This window comes from Musca domestica, unplaced genomic scaffold (genome assembly GCF_030504385.1).
Source record: "Musca domestica strain aabys unplaced genomic scaffold, Musca_domestica.polishedcontigs.V.1.1 29, whole genome shotgun sequence".
Taxonomy (NCBI): Eukaryota; Metazoa; Arthropoda; class Insecta; order Diptera; family Muscidae; genus Musca; species Musca domestica.
In genome coordinates, this window is record NW_026712296.1 from 10348653 (window position 1) to 10366419 (window position 17767).

Sequence of the window (17767 nt, forward strand, 5' to 3'; positions counted from 1 at the left end):
CGCAAATGGACAATATCGGACTACTCCAGAAAACCAAATTCGGCAGTTCACCACTCTCGGCCAAGAGAAGCAACTCTTTAGCTTCTTTGAGTCTATTTTCTTTCTGTTGCGGTGAAAGTTCTTGCACTTTTTAGAATTTTAATGGCTTTACCTCCAGCTCATTTTTAAATATTTGCCGAATGGAATATTGCGATATTGCCACTGCCACGGGGGTTTCGACCAAGCCAGTATCATAAGCGATGGTACGAAACACAAAAGATTTATTCACATTTAAATGCTGAAGTGCTCTAACGATAGTCACTTATGGTTTTCCAGCCAAATATAAAGAATTCACACTATCACGCTTGAATTCCATATCGAATAACTTTTTTTCTGGAAAATTCTCACCAAAATCCTATTTTACTCTTGTAAACCATATAATGAGCTATCACTGGAATAATTTTAACAGCTGTCGGACGAGTGGCTTAGAAATGACAGCCGTCTGAAGTTGGTTGCAGTTTTTTCATCTCACCATGTACTTTGTAGGGTCTAAAATGTATAGGTGGAGATGTTACAAAACGAATGACAAACTTAATATACCCTCCATACTACGGTGGAGGGTATAAAAAAGAAGAATAGAAATATAAACAAGAAAGAGCATACGCGAAGAGCGACTTGTTGGTCTCAAGTGTGTTCTCCTTTGCACCTGGATGAGGTGGAAAGAAAATAACAAAACTAAAGTTCAAACCAACCACATATTCGACGACAGAAGCCACATCTGCCGGCAGATTCTTTTAGAGTGGAAATTTGTAAACAACGTCGTAGTGCATTCATCATAAACGCAATGCTTTAACAAACAAACAGACTCGCACGCACACACATGCGACAAACGAACTCTCCATGTGCCAGTGTGGCTCGAGTATACCAGCGGAAAACCGCAAAAGTGCAAAAATGTTAAGCTGGAAAAAAGGCGCAAATGCTCTAGTCAAAGAAACCTCCCAACATGAGAGTGTTTCCGCCAGAGGAAACCCACAAAAACAGAGAAGCCCTCAATTGCAACATGACGCATTGTGCAGACACTCGGCGTATCAGATTCCATGCCAGAGCTATGGTTGTGGAGCCAACGTAGTAGTCCGTTTCTCGATGGATTGATGCATGCCAAATTACCGCTGTTACTGGCAGAGGGGTTAAATGTGAGGCTAATTGAGAGTTAGGGCCAATGCGTTTTTGTAACAAAGTTGCTTCAAGAAATTTGATTGCACACAATGGGAATTGACGAATAGGTCTCCAGGGTTGACGTTGTGTCTCCAGGGTCTTGAATATTTTATTTTGACTTTTGATGCTGATTTAATATATTTTTAAATGACAAAACGATTTCCAGATATTTTCGGAAATTAGCTGTTTTATTCCAACAAATGCATCTCATTTCCACCAGGACCACCAAAAGGCAACTTGTTCGCTTCCTATTCGAAAGAAATGTGTGCGTTTTCAAAACTGGTCATAAATTTAAATTCGTATATCATATTATTAAAAACGACACACATATTTTATGACAGAGAAAATCACAGACATAAAGGTTAGACAACAAGTGGGGAAGAGTTTATATTGGAATTATGGAAGATATATATAGAGAAGGAACTGGAAGAAATTCCCATGTATTGTAACGTGATCATTGATAAGTGTAGCGTACATACTGTAATTGGTGCTACCTATTACGTACAATTACACCATCACGCATATGCTATGGACGCCGATATAGATTTTTTTTGAATGAAAGCAGAAAATGTCGGAAATAGCATCAAATTTTAGAATAAGTTTAGATTTGTTCGAATTGGTCACCTTTGTCACGAATTATGACCTTCAAACGGACAATGAAACCGTCACACCCTGCCCGAATGTTGCTCTGCAATATTTTCTGTTATGGCATTCCCGGCGAAGCGCTTGCTTGAGGTGATCGACACTTTGGTATTTTTTAGTGTCAACCTTGCTTTACAAAATACTCCAGACACAATATTCCAACGGATTGGTATCCGGAGAGTTTGGTGACCTTTGTGCGTGTGCTGAGTGCGATGGTGGTGAGTCCTGTTGGAATGTCCAAGATCTGCGGCCAAAATGTTTGCGTCCCCAAGGCTTTAATACATCCTCCAGAATATTTTCGCGATAATATTTGGCATTTATTCTGATGCCACGGTGGATTAATGCGAGCGGAGAGCGACCATCGGCTATTATGGCTGTCCACACCATCACCATGGCCGGTGCTTAAGGTCTGATGGCCAACCAAAGGTGCAGCTGACCTCTTTGGCAAGTAAACACGATCATTTTATTTGTAAACTGCTAGAAAACACCTTCGACCAAGCGATTCAACTCTTTAGCTCTTTTGAGTCTATTTTCTTTCTGTTGCGGTGCACTTTTTGAAATTTCAATGGCTTTACCCCGAGCTCATTTTTCAATATTTGCCAAATGGTAATCACGGTAACGAGCGATGGTACGAGTCACAAAAGATTTATTCACATTTAAATGCTGAAGGGGTCTAACGATAGCCACTTGTGGTTTTCCAGCCAAATATAAAGAAATCACACTATCACTCTTGAATGCCATCACGAATAACTTTTTTCTTGAAAATTCTCACCAAAATGCTTTTGTACGCTTAACAATATAATGAGCTGTTACGGACGAGTGGCAGCAGTCTGAAATTGGTTGCAGTTTTTTTCATCTCGCCCGGTATATTCTTGATCAGCATAAAATTATATGTCGATTTAACTATATCCGTCCATCTGTGGAAATCACTCTAGCTTCCGAACGACATGAAGTAGGTTGATAAAATTGTACTCAAATGTATATCATGTCTGCAGGACTTTTGGTATTGTAAATGGGTACGTCCCTATATTCGGTATTTTGATGATTTTGACTACATTCTGCACCGGAATTGTTTCAAATTTGACATTTGAAGTTAAAAATGGATACTGCATCCTATAAGAGAAAATTGTCTGTGCAGGTCCACGTCTTCGTATATCCCCCATATTCGGTATTTTAATGATTTTAGCGACATTATTCACAGGAATGGTTTCAAATCTGATATTTGAAGTTCGTAACAAATGCTACAACCTAAGACAGAAAATTGTCTGTGCAGGTCCACGTTTTGGTACAGCTCCAATATAATGGTACCACTTTATATTCGGTATTTTGATGATTTTAGTTACATTGTTCACCGATTTGTATACCCTACACCACAAGGTGGTCAGGGTATTATGTCTTTGTGCATTTGTTTGTAACAGGCAAAAGGAAACGAGATAGACCGATAGTTCCTTTTGATGATCTGCATAGAATCACATTCTGAGTCGATTTATGCATGTCCGTCCGTCCGTCTGTCCATGTATTTTTGTAAACAAAGTACAGGTCGCATTTATTGCCCGAACCAGATGAAATTTTGCACAAATCATTTGTTTGGCCCAAGGACGAACCCTATTGAAATTGGAGATAATCGGTCAAAATTTAGATATAGCTCCCATATATATCTTCGTTCGATTTGCCTTTTATTGTGCACCAAACGTGTAATATCAGCCCGAATAGTATGGAATTTTGCACATACAACCAAATTAGACCTGGAAATAAGTATGCCAAATTTTATCGAAATCGGTTCAGATAAAGCTATAGCTCCCATATATATTGTTCATCCGATTTGTTATTTTTGTCCACCGCCACCGTAATATGCACTCTGCAACAACAATATTTGGGGAAATATATCAAATACAGCTCAGAAATACATTTGCTAAATTTTATCGATATCGGTTCAGATTTGGATTTAGCTCCCATATATACCTTTATCCGATTTCAAATTAATTGTGCACCAAATGGGCAATGCAATTCCGAATTTAAAAGATACAAATACTTCGGCATATTTAGTCCTTTGAACTTTAAATTATAGTTATTATCATAGCGTGTATGATTGAATTCTCCCATTGTTATGTGGAGCTCTACTTAATTAGCAAAGTGGTGTAGGGTATCATAGAGTCGGCCCCGCCCAACTTTAAAACTTTCTTTACGGGTTTTTTCTAGTTTCGCATTTGAATATTGTGATGGTTTATGACTAAAATTGCCTTTGCATTGCTCTAATATAAGACTCTAAGACTCTAATATAACGGCTACATTCGGTATTTTTAAGATCTTAACAGATTATAGAAAATGGACTATATAGGTCCACGTTTTGGTATAGCCCCCATATTACGGTAACCCCCTATATTTGGTATTTTAATGATTTTTTTTTTTTTTTTGTTTGAAAAATTTCAAATTCGTTCCAAATAGTGGAGGGTATTCAAGTTCGACCTGGCCGAACATACTACTTTTCTAATTGTTGACATTTTACAGTTTATTCGAACTGCTTGGCTTATTCGATCTATTGTGAATTCCAGGTTAATCACGATAACGTGACAATGCAAAGAGATTACAATAAATACTCGAATGAAAACGAAATACTATTAGCATTTCACAAAAAATAATTTGTTGTATTTGTGTTACCTTGTTAATAAAGCACATTTCAACATATATGTAAGTTGTTTGTGCGTTTGGTTCTTGTATTTGCTAAGCTGATCATGGAACTGCATTATCGACAAATTTCAAGATAAATGCTTTTGCATGTCGAGCAGAATAGTGTCGTGAGTGTGTTGAAAGAGTTAATTCCTAAAATCATGATGAAAGGAAAATTAGCCCATTTAATATGAAATATTGTAACAAACCGCATAAACTAAGGTCTAACATTATACCCTCAATTTGTTGAGAGTTCTTTCGGGTAAGAATAATAAATTATATACTATATTCCATAAAATACGAATATGTATGTTCGAATTTCGCTGCCGTTTGGGTTACCGTTATATGGGGGCTATACGTTATCGTGGACCGATATTGCCCATCTTCGAACTTAATCTGCCCGCAGACAAAAGACTGATTTGTGCAAAATTATAGCTTCCTATCTTAATTTGTTTTGACTCTAGCGTGATAACAACAGAAGGACAGGGCTCAATCGGCTTAGAATTTTACGCTGATTAAGAATATACTTTGTTTGGTCTAAAAGTATTATTTCGATGAGTTAAAAACGGAATGGATCAAAAAATCTGAATCGATCTCGACAAAATTTGGCAAAGGTATATCTAGGTTGTATCTGCTACCTTTTACCGAATAACATTGTTATGGAGTGCATATTATGTCTTTGGGAGACTTTAGTATTAAAATTTTTGGGCGATTTTTGAAATATTGTTCAAACTATAGTTTAATTTGACTATAAACAATACGGCTAACATAGACCCAATGTTTGCTTGCGTGCTCTTTATGGGCAAGAAATACAAATAAACAAAATATCATTCAAAATTTCTTTTATGTTTATAGAGTCCTATCAGTGTTGCTAACCTTATTAACCTTAAAATTATAATCTCGACTGATAACTAATCGAAATACTCTTATATAGTTTCATACACCACAGCAAACCTAGTTTAGTTTATTTTCTACTCGACGAGAGTAATGTTGTCGTGCTCGTCGCCTAATTGTGCTTTGCAAATGCCATAATTAACAAAGGGCTGGAGTTAAATACAGAGTTAATTCAATATTTTTGTTTGGCATTGCATTGCAAAGTAGTATTCAGTTTTGCCTACGTATGCATGTTGATGTCTAGAAACAATTTACAGTCAGACGTTAATCGACGGTAGCCGGAAAGAAAAGAATGTCAACAATTTACAACGACTAAGTCAGTGATATCAGCATCGATACCTGTGAAGTAGTTACCGACCACAGCAGCAGAAATAAAAAACAAAACAAAAATTCCAGGTACGTATGAAATCAATAATCTTGAAACACAACACCTCCCCTCCTATTCCAGACATGTATTCGCTAATCGACGATATTCAAATTCACTTCTATAACGTGTTTTCTTATCGGGCAGACACTGCAACAGTAAGGGCAGTTGTTTTTTTTACCCTGCACAATTCTATGGAGGGTATATTAGCTTTGTCATTCCGTTTGTAACTCATCGAAATAAACATTTTTTGACATAGCAAAGTATATATATTCTTGATCAGCGTAAAAATCTAAGACGATTTAGCACTGTCCGACAGTCTGCTCGTCTGTTGTAATCACGCTAGAGTCAAAACGAATAAAGTTAGGAACGTAAATCTTGCACAGATCAGTTTTTTGTCTGCAGGCAGGCCAAGTTCGAAAATGGACTATATCGGTCCACGATATCGTATGGCCTCGATATAACGGTACCCCCGTTATTCGGTATTTTGATGATTGTAGCCACATTTTTCAATGGAATTGTCTTAAATTCTACACAAGGAGTTCATTATGAGTACTTTTTCCCCTGGAAGAGAATTATCTATATAGGCCTGCGATATCGTATATCCCCCATGTAACGGTACCTCCCGATATTTGGTAATTTGATGATTTTAGCCAAAATTTTCAGAGGAATTGTCTGAAAATTTACACAAGGAGTTCCTTGTGAGTACTTTATCCCCTAGAAGAGAATTGTCAACTTAAGTCCACGATATCGTAAAGCCCCCATATAACGGTACCCCCCGATATTCGATACTTTAATTATTGTAGCCAGTTCTCACCCTCTGAGCACTTTACCCCCTGGAATAGTATTTATTGTCTATATAGGTTCACGATATTCGGTATTTTCATGATTTTAGCTACATATTTCAATGGAATTGTCTAAAAATCCATACTAGAAGTTATTTCCAAGTACTTTACCCCCTGGAAGAGAAATGTCTATATATGTCCACGATATCGTAGAGGCCACATACAACCGATATTCGGTATTTCGATGTTTTTAGCGCCATTATTCACCGGAGTTATTTTAAATTTCGTATTTACAGTTCGTAATGGGAAGTACAGTCTATGACAGGAAATTGTCTATGCAGGTCCAGGCTTCGTATAGGCCCCATATATCAGTACCTCCTTATGTTCAGTATTTTTACGATTATAGGTACAATATATATTCACCAAAATTGTTTGAAATTTCGTATTTGAAGTTCCTAATTGGCACTACAGCCCGTAATCCCGTATAGACCCCAATATAACGGTTATATTCGGTATTTCTAAGATTTTAAAGAATTTTGAACGGATTTTATATTTTATTTATTCGGATAATATTTTATTTATTTCAAATGGTGGAGGATATTCAAAGTTCGGCCCAGCTTAACTTATGTATGTATGGAGGGTATATTAGCTTAGTGCACATATTCTGGGTCAGCGAAAGATTCAGCGATGTCCGTCTGTCTGTCTGTCTTTGTATCTTTTGTAATCACGCATTAATCACAATCTGTCGAACGAATTGAGATGTTAGGCTATATAATATATATATAGTATAAAGGTTATCAATTAAACGGAATTTGTTGAAATCTTTCAAGTTCCTTCCAAATGGTGGGGGTATTAAAAGTTCGGCCCGGCCGAACTTAGCTGCTTTTTTTACTTTTGCTCCCAAGGAAAGGTGGCAAAGCTTATCTCAAGTGCGTCGCTTCGTTTGTAAAGATTGCAAACATTGTAGGGCCAATAAAATGACTTCGCACTCTCGGTTGTCACACAAAGTTGCGATGTGATCTACTGCTTGGGGAAGTGGAAACATAGTCTGTGTCTGAGATCTGTCGGTAAACTGATTTTAGATGTTTTATCACTGTTTATGGCCCATAACTAAATTATGTTCAACAAGTAAATGTCTCGACACGTTAATGGCTAAAAAAAAGAAAGATAAGATCACTATTTTGAAATCTGGCAGAATATCTATAAATAAATTCAAAGCCATAGCGATTGACAGACGGTAACACCCTGAAAAATATTTATTACAAACCCGATTACCAGCAAAGTTATTCCTTGTCCCCAAATAAGTCGAAAAATATTAAATACCGACAAATACTTAGATTTTCAAAAAAATTACAAAAAAAAATGAAATCTATCATTTCGGAGAGAAGTTTATGTTGATTTAGCCATGTCCGTCTGTCTGTGGAAATCACTTTAGCTTCCGAACGAAATGAAGGAAGTTCATACAAAAATGATGTCCATAGAACTTATATGCCCTCAGTCATGTGGCTATAGAGGGTATATATCATTTAATACGGCCAAAACGAGCCTCATCGAAAAAACAGTTTCAATCCCTAGATCTTATAGACCTTTCAGGATATTTGGAGTCGATCTAGGGTATCCGTCCGTCGGCCTCTCTGTCTGGCTGGTGCGCACGATAACTTCCGAAGGGAGTATTCGGTTTGATCGTAACTTGCTACATCGTAATACTATTATCAAACTTACATCAATGTCCATCTATATAATAATAATAAGAATAATCATAACTCTTATAAAATGTGAAATGAGAGTCCAATTCCTTTTAAACCCAGCACATCCCACTATTTCAATTAACACAAGATCAGGCGTGAAGATGGAATATGCCGGACCACTCATTCCGGTACCTCCGCCAGAACCGGTCAACATTTTAAATAACCATGAAGCTCATAAAGCGCGATATGAGTATCTGATTACATTCAAATTAATAACTTGCCAACATTTCTATCAACACAATATCAAATCTGAAGATGGAATGTATCGGACAAGTTCTTGTGGTACCTCCGCCACACAACGGGACAACATTTTGAAAAACTATAATTGTCAAAAATTACGAAACAATCATACGATTCTCTTCAAATTTCATACATTCCGATATTTCTACTAACACAAAATCTTGTCTAATGAAGACCCCTTTTTATTGGCCTACATCGATTATGCTATAGGAAATAGACCTACAGCAGCTTCAAGCGAAACTCGTACACCTAAAGAAAAATTCTTATTTTTCTTATAACTTTCAAAAATCTCAATTCAAAAAAAATGTTTATTTTATATTTTATTAGTACACTAAAAAAAACTTAACATTTTAATTCATTTAAAGTAAAAAAATAGATATTAAAAGAGATCCTATTTCAATGCCAAAGCCAAACTCGTACATTTCGTATAATTTAAAGTATTACCAGACATTAATATTTTGAATGGATTCCTTCACTTTTTACCATTTGTAGCTTATTTGGCATACTTTTAACAAGTTTTTCGTAAAAGCTAGTTTCAATTTTTTGCCATTCTTCCAACAAAACATTCTTCAAATCTTCTTTGCAAAATATGGTATGCTGACGAATTTTTCCATCGAAATAGCACCATAAATTATCTATGGGGTTTATGTCTAAACGTCCATGACGCGGGGACAATTATATAGCAGACATTGACCGAACTTTAAAAGCCTTGTGTTTCGGATAATTGTGTTGATAACAATAATAATTTTCACCAAAGCCTAGCTTTTTCTTACAGAGTGGCAAACTTTCTTTCAAAATGTTAAGTTCCATAGTCTCATCCATAATACCCTCAATAAAATGCAATACACCAGGTCCAGAGGCAGAAAATTAACCCCATGACATTACTGAGCCACCGCCGTGCTTCACTGTGCGCTTCATATTTTTGTCAAGGAGCGCTTTATTTGCCTTTACCCATACATAAGGTCTGCCATCTGAACCAAAAAGGTTGAATTTGCTCTGGTCCCTGACCAGCACATTCTTTCAAAATTAAAAAGCTTTTGATATGAGTTCCTTGACAAATCGCAATCTTACTTCTTGATTACGCTTACTGATTAGAGGTTTACGTCTAGCTCTTCTTCCATTGTAATTCGACTTATGCAGTATATTTTTTATTGTTTGAGAACAACATACTTTTACCAAATCCTTTTCAGCAATCTTTGCTAGGTTCGGTGCACTCAAAAATGAATCCTTTTTGATCTGCGTAAAAAATACTTCTCATTACTCAAGGTAAATATTTTATTATTTGTCGTTTTTGACTTATTTTCTACACTTCCCCAAAAAACATTTTCCAACAATCGCGTGACGTTAGACGCACTTCGAAACAGGGTTGCCGTATAAATGTAAGCTGCACGAGTTTAGCTTTTGCATAGAAATAAAAACAGTAAACTTTTGTTCTACGGCTAGTTATAGTACCTTATACACCAATAAAAAAATATAGGTTTTTTCTGGTAGCGAATTTGATAACAATCATATATTGCATGAAAGAAAATTGTTTGCTCGCTTGGAGCTACTGTATATAGACAATGTTCTGCGCCAGAGGTAAAGCCCATTACAAGCTAGAAAATGTGTTTTGATTGTCAAAAAAATTGTCTAAAACATAATAATACCGAATATCGAATAATTTTTAGGTATTAAATGTTCTCAGTAAGAATTTGCCACTCTCATTTACTGGACCTTTGTGTAATCGAACATTTTTAATATTTTATACAAAATATTGGGTTATCGTACATACCCAATCTCAAAAGGTCACGAATAACTTCAATTCCTACAGGGTGTTTGTATGTGCAATGCCTTGTGTACGCTTCACCATGCAGTAAAGAGTATAAACTCTCAAAAATGTTTTTAACAATTATACAGGTAGCTACATTAACACAGTCAGTAGTGCTATCAAAGTCCCCCAAAAAGAAATATTGTTTCTTAAATGGCATTCTAGGGATTTGACGAACCATTTGGAAATTTATACAGATTTTTTTCCGACACTCAAATGCCCGGTAAATTACTAATTGAAATATATATTTATACTGGGGCAATATATCAATCAAATATATTTCTCACTGAACTGTAATTAATGTTAAAATGTATAGGGCCAATACCTAATGCCAATACACCAATAACACACCCTTTCCCGCTAAGGATAGGCAAGGTCGATATTTTCAAGCCAACAAAAAAAGCAAGGAAATTGAAAAAAAAATTGAGTTCATTTGAATGAAGATTTTTTTTTAGTTTCCCACCATATATAGTATGGAGGTATATTAAGTTCGTCATTTCGTTTATAACTCATCGAAATAATAATTTTAGATATAATAAAGTATATATATTTTTGATCTGCGTAAAATTCTAAGACCATTTAACCCTGTATGTCCGTCCGTCTGTTGTAATATCGCTAGAGTCAAAAAGGAATAATTTTGAACAGATCAGTCTTTTGTATGCAGGCATATCAAGTTCGAAGGGCTACATCGGTCCACGATATCGTGTAGCCCCCATACAACGGTACCCCGGATATTCGGCATTTTGATGATTTTAGGCACATTTTCCAACGGAGTTATATCAAAATCCACACAAGGAGTTGTTTCTGAGTTATTTTTCCCCCCTGGAAGATTATTGTCTATATATTTTCAAGAGACAAAACAACAACAATAAGTTCTGCCAATATTGCATTTGTTCAACTTTGATATTTTGTACGGTCGATCTATTTGGAAAGCATAAAAACGTGGTGCAAAACCTTAAAGGCGTATGTCAGGTATTGCAAAAATGCGGTGCAAAATGCTTTCCATCTGCACCATGGTTACATGTTTGGTCGTCCGTATTACCCGAATACGCAAGGTCCATATCAAGGCAGATCTACTAGATAATCGCATCAACCTAGCTCGCGGCACCATTAAATGTCAAAACAATTTGTTGTAATGTTCAATTCGCCTTAGTGAATGAAACGGTAAAAGAATAAAGGCATTTAAATGCATCAGCAGTAGCTAATATTGAAATATCAAAAATAATTAAACATTGTCTGCGATAATTCGTTGATTTTTAAATGCATTTTTATACAATGACATTCAGAGGTTGTGTCGATATGTATTTTTCAAATCTGTAAAAGTATTTTATTACTTCTCATTAAAGAAAAATTGTGTTGCAAACCACATGCGGTTATGTTTATTTTTTTTTTTTTTTTTTTTTATTATTTTATTTTACCATAATGAATGCAACACAATCTTTTATTTGGTCTCCATTGTCCATATGTTCATAACAGATATGGAAGTTTCCAAAACACTTAACTTTTTTCTGTTTATACAGCGCTTTTGTGCTAGGCTAAGACGTTTCCGAATTGCCCTCGTATTAGACCCTCCACCTTGTTAAAGGAGGGTATATTAAATTTGTCATTCCGTTTGTAACACCTCTAAATATTCGTCATAGACTCCATAAAATGTATATATTCATAATCAGCATAAAATTCTAATACGATTTATGGATGCCCGTCTGCTTACCAGTTGAAATCACGATACAGCTCACCTTATCCGACGACATCATTAGGAACAACAATATTTAAGCATATAACAAAAATATACAAATCTCGCCAAGTACCGACGTCGACATTGTGCTACGTAATTCGAATACTACAAATGCTTTTTAATATATTGGACACAGATTACTATTGGCATGCCATTGTGCATCTACCCGTATTCTTATACCTTGCTCTTTCTCTGCTAGCACGAGGCGATTTCAACAAAACGTTATATTCTCAGAGTTGCTTCAGAAAAAGCACATGGCATTTTTAAAAATAAGTTTGTTTTTGTTACCAATGCTGAGTATAGTGCTCACAATATATATGCAATAGTAGTGGTAAGAGACTCTATCTCTCTTCTTGCCAAATCAATGGCAAATGAAATTCGAGAGAGAAAGAGAATACGTGTGGTTTGTTTATACTTTTTCGATGGAGGCTGTTCGTGGCCTCACATCAAATGCCGGCAATTCAGTGATGGTAAGCTAAAATGGTGAACAGAAGTTGTACATTTTGCTACACTTCATTAACCACTACTTTCTGTTGTGGAATTTGGCTTAAACTTGAGAAAAACTCTAGAATTTATTGCAAAATGTTAATTTAACAATTAGAGAATAATCTAAATCAAAACTTCGAAAATCGTATGCATGCAACTAGTGGAAGGTCATCGGGCTAATATTTTCTTTAACTTTTTCTTATATTAAGAAAAAAAAAATGAAATGATTTGTCGAAGGCCGTTCCGATGATGAAAATTATTTAATTCAAAATATTTTATAAAGTGAAAAAAAAGCTTACAGACACGAATAATTTATCTGATATTGGCGTTTTACGTGAACCAATTTATAAACCCACCCACTCCCGGTGACGATAATAATAATAATTATTTTTTTCTTTTTATACCCTCCACCATACATAGTATGGCGGGTATATTAAGTTCGTTATTCCGTTTGTAACTCATCGAAATAATAATTTTAGACATAACAATGTATATATTCTTGATCAGCGTAAAATTCTAACACGATTTAGCTCTACCCAAAACGAATAAAGATAGCAAGCTAAGATGTTGCACAGATCAGTCTTTTGTCTGCAGGCAGGTCAAATTCGATGATGGGCTATATCGGTCCACGATATCGTATAGCCCCATAGAACGGTACCCCTCCTAACTTATTCGGTATTGTGTTGATTGTAGTCAATTTTTTTTAATGAAATTGTCTGAAAATCTACAAAAGGAGTTCCTTCTGAGTATTTTACCACCTGGAAGAGTCTTGTCTGTATAGATACACACACACACTATCGTATATCCCCAAATATAATGATACATCCCTACATTCGATATTTTGATGATTTTAGGTACATTTTTCAATGGAATTGTCTAAAAATCCTATGTAGCACTTTACCTCCTGGATGAGAAATGTCTATAAAGGTCCACGATATCGTATATCCCACATACAACGGTACCCCCCGATATTTGATATTTTGACGACTTTAGGGACATTTTTCGCCGCAGTTGTTTTAAATTCCGTATTTAGAATTCGTATTCGTACTACAGCCTATGATAAAAAATTGCTATGCAGACCCACGTCTTCGTATAGCCTCTATATATCGTTACCTCCTAATATTCGGTATTTTGATGATCTTAGGTACATTATTTACCGGATTCTTTTCAAGTTTCGTATTTGAATATTCTAATGGCTTATGACAAAAGTTGCACATGCAGGTCCACGTCTTCCTATAGACCCCAATACAACGGCTAAATTCGGTATTTCTATGATTTTAACAGAATTTTTAACGAATTTTAATTATTTATTTTTCTAAGTTCATTCCAAATGGTGGAGGGTATTCAGACATACTGCTTTTAACTTGTTCCCATATAACTGTATAATTAGTATCATATAACGATAAATCAGTATTTCGAACATCTAACAGGCTTGTTTAAAATTCGATGTTTAGAGTTCTTAATGGACTCTACTTCCTGAGTCAGAACATTGCCTACATAAATTCACGTTTTCTTATCGCCCCTATATTCAGTATTTTGACAGTACAGTTCCTTCCCTATTATTATTATTATGTTATTTTTTTGCAATTCTTTACCAAATCTTGTGTGTTTCTTTTTAAGTGGAGGGCCAAAGATATTAAAATTTAAAATATTTTCCATAGGGCACATATTCGCCTTTTGCAAGCGTTACTATTGGCGCCCTAGGTGTTTCAAATGTTCAAACTTCTTTTTGTTAGCTTGGTATCATCCTCTCATCATAGGTAACAACTCATTCAATGCTTTCCTTTTCAATGGTCAATGTTTCGAATCGGCTCACTATTTATTACACACTTCCGAAAGGTTCTTCCGATTTTTTTGTCATTAAATATAAAATGAACTCGTTTTTTTGCTTCCCTTCGAAACACTTACTTTATTACCAATTGTTAGAAAATTGGGTCCACTCTTTTTTATAATATTTACGATTATCGTAGTAAAAACTTATACATTCTTGCAGTTCTGGAACCGAGCAATTGTTGTGCTGTAGTTTTACGTATATTTGGTACGTTTTATCATATCCGTCCCCATTTATTCTTTTAAATTGTTTTATTTTTTCCGAGAGAAACTATGTCAGGCGAAGAGAGAAACCGGTTTCTTGCTATAGCACAACAAGACAACCTAAGAGAGAGGGAGAGCCAGTTTCTCACGCTAGTATAACGTACATATGTTGATTGAAGTGTTGCATACTTTGCGTTTTATAATGACTGCACATTCTCGGTGCGAGAGATTCTTTTTAGCAAATTTTCAGAATTTTTCTAGAACAGTTGTGCCCAAAGATTAATGGATTCCGGCCCATCTGTTTGTAACATGAAGAAGGAAGCGAAATACAGCAGCTCCAAGCAAAACTCGTACATTTAGCAAACAATTTTCTTTCATGTAATATATGATTGTTTTTAAATTCACTACCAGAAGATATCTGTATTTGTTATTAGTATATAGGGTACTAGAACCAGCCGTAGAACAAAAGTTTATTGTTTTTATTTATTTGCCAAAATAATGGCATTTATTCTAAAACTCACCAAATTTTTATGCAAAAGCTAAACTCGCACAGCTTACATTTATACAGCAACCCTGTTTCGAACTGCGTCCAACTTCACGAAATTGTTGGAAAAAGTATTTGAGGAAGTCCCTAAAAGCTAATTTATCTCAAATTTCCACGTGTTGTGTAATTTGCTGACGTAAATATTAAAAAATAATAAAAAATGGGAAGACAACGAGGATAAACCACTGTTGAAGTGAGAAATTTATAATCTATAAATCGCTAGGTGAGATATCTGAGATTGTTAATATAAGCCGATCTACAGTTCAGTACATCATAAAATGGCTCAAAACAGATGGATGTGTAGAAAATAAGTCATGATGAGAACTATATTTTACGGCAGATCTGAAAGGATCCATTTTTGAGTGCACCGAAGCTCGCAAATATTGAGGTAAGCTTAATCAAGAAGTAAGATTGCGATTTGTCAAGCAGCACATATCAAAAGATTTTTCACTTTGGAATAATGTGATGTTGACGAACGCGAGCACATTCAACCTTTTTATTTTAGATAGCAGACCTTATGTATGGAGAAAGACAAATGATGCGCTCCTTGCCAAAAACGTGAAGCCTACAGTGAAGCACGATGGTGGGTAGGTGGTTAATAAATGATGTGGGGTTCATTTCCTGCCTCTGGACCTGGTGTATTGCATTTTATTGAGGGTATTATGGATGAGACTATGGATCTTAACTTTTTGAAGGAAAGTTGGCCCATCGGCCTCGGCGAAAATTATTATTTTTATCAAGACAATGATCCGAAACACAAGGATTTTAAAGTGCTTTCAATGGTTGCTATATAATTGTCCCCGCGTCATGGATATACCAGCCCAGAGACCAGACAAAACCCCCTAGAGAATTTATGGAGCTATTTCGATAATTTGCCAGCATACCATTTTTTGCAAAGAAGATTTGAAGAATGCTTTGTTGGAGGAATGGCAAAAATTTTAAGCTAGCTTTTGCGAAAAACTTGTTAAAAGTAGGTTACAAATGGTAAAAAAAGTAAAGGAATGCATACAAAATATTAATGTGTAGAAATACTTCAAATTATACGAAATGTACGAGTTTGACTTTGGCATTGAAATATTATCTCTTTTAATATTTATTTTTTTACACAATTCCCAACATAACCTTTTTTTGGTTACAGGAGCTCTACTGGTTGTATTGAATACTAAATGTACTTATTTAGGAAATGTTGGGGACCCATATTTGAGTTGTTTAAAAGGTTTTCATAACGGTTCTACCATTTACTTTAGTATTATACAGATCGAAAGTCTCCTTTAATGTAGGTAGAAGTATTTGCCCTGTTCCAGAATCTACTAGTTTTGGAATTTTCTCCGATATGATAAATGAGAAATCTGTTATCATAGTGAAAACTTTTACATTCTTGCAATTCTGGAAAAGACCAATTAACTAATAGGAATTGTGAACTGCTTTTATATTTTCATTAGCGAAATTCTAAATACTTTTGTGCAAATCGCCATTTTTGCAAGCATATTGTCAACACTGTATTGTTGACAACATGCTTCAGAGCAGAATATACCCTCATTGGATTTGTCCACTATCAGTCTGTCTATGGATTCTTAAAAAGACATTACATAAAACCGAAATACATCGAAAATCTAAGTAAATAGGAAATTTAGCAGATATCGGCCCTTATTTAACAACAATTGGAAACAATTATAAAAAATTTCTAACATAAAAATAATGTCGTCGCCAAATAGTTCCGCCTCTGTCAATACCCCTCTCCCTAACAGCATGTGCGCTGTCTGACAATGTGTCTCTCTCTGTTTTCGGCGAATTTTTGTGGTTGATTTTTTATTTGTCTTTAATTAAATCAAAATGTATTTGAATGGTTTTTTGTGTTTCGGTGGTTTTTTAAGCAAAAGAAAAATATATATTTAATAATGGAGCCACTTTTGAATCGAGTAAGTAAACAAAATAGATAAATAAAAATCAAGGGAGTTTTATTTCTAAGCTCCATAAATAAACTTAGTCTGCAAGATCAAATTCATTTTGCAACTGGATAGAAATTGATTATTTTGAAATGACAAGATTTTGCATATGAAGTACAGTCAATATAGAGTACGTGAGTCTAAGTTCGGCATGTTCCAGTAGTCGGCATTTGTGTACAATATCGCTAACAAAAGATGATTTATTCTAATAAAAATTAAATTTTTGTCTATGAAGGTCCTCAGCATGAACGGGATAATCCATATTCAAACAAGTAAAAAAGTATCGGTCGGTTTTGCCGACAGATGAATACCCTCAGCAAATGTTCGATTATTGAAAAATATTTTGACTTCTGTTATGATTATTTAAATGTTTAACCCCTTATGCAGAAGGTTCCGAAGGAATGGGTCAATATTGGTCATTTCGTATCGGAATTAAATAAATATGATATAAATATAGCTACGAGCTAGGTTTGGACTGTGATATGTTAATGGAAATTTTGGTATATACCAAGTCTTGAATAGAATCGGATGTCAATTTCGCTTTTTATGAGCTTCATGGATATTCAAAATTTTGAGCCTTTGTAGGGAAGGTACCAGAAAGAGTGGACCGATATATCCCACCTTCACAACGGATCCTTTGTTAGTGGAAATAATAGGATGTGTTAAATATAAAGATAACAT

The 17767-nt window shown here is 35.2% G+C and overlaps 1 protein-coding gene across 1 annotated transcript in view; it reads left to right on the forward strand.

Annotated features, from left to right (window-relative positions):
• Positions 1 to 5473: 5473 nt before the first annotated feature.
• The window catches only part of LOC101898634 (proton-coupled folate transporter), a 30681-nt gene continuing 18387 nt past the window's right edge, over positions 5474 to 17767 (forward strand). Inside the window, exon 1 of the mRNA XM_059124500.1 lies at positions 5474 to 5793. The gene's annotated coding sequence lies outside the window, so the exon portion shown is untranslated. The remainder of the gene's footprint in view (positions 5794 to 17767) is intronic.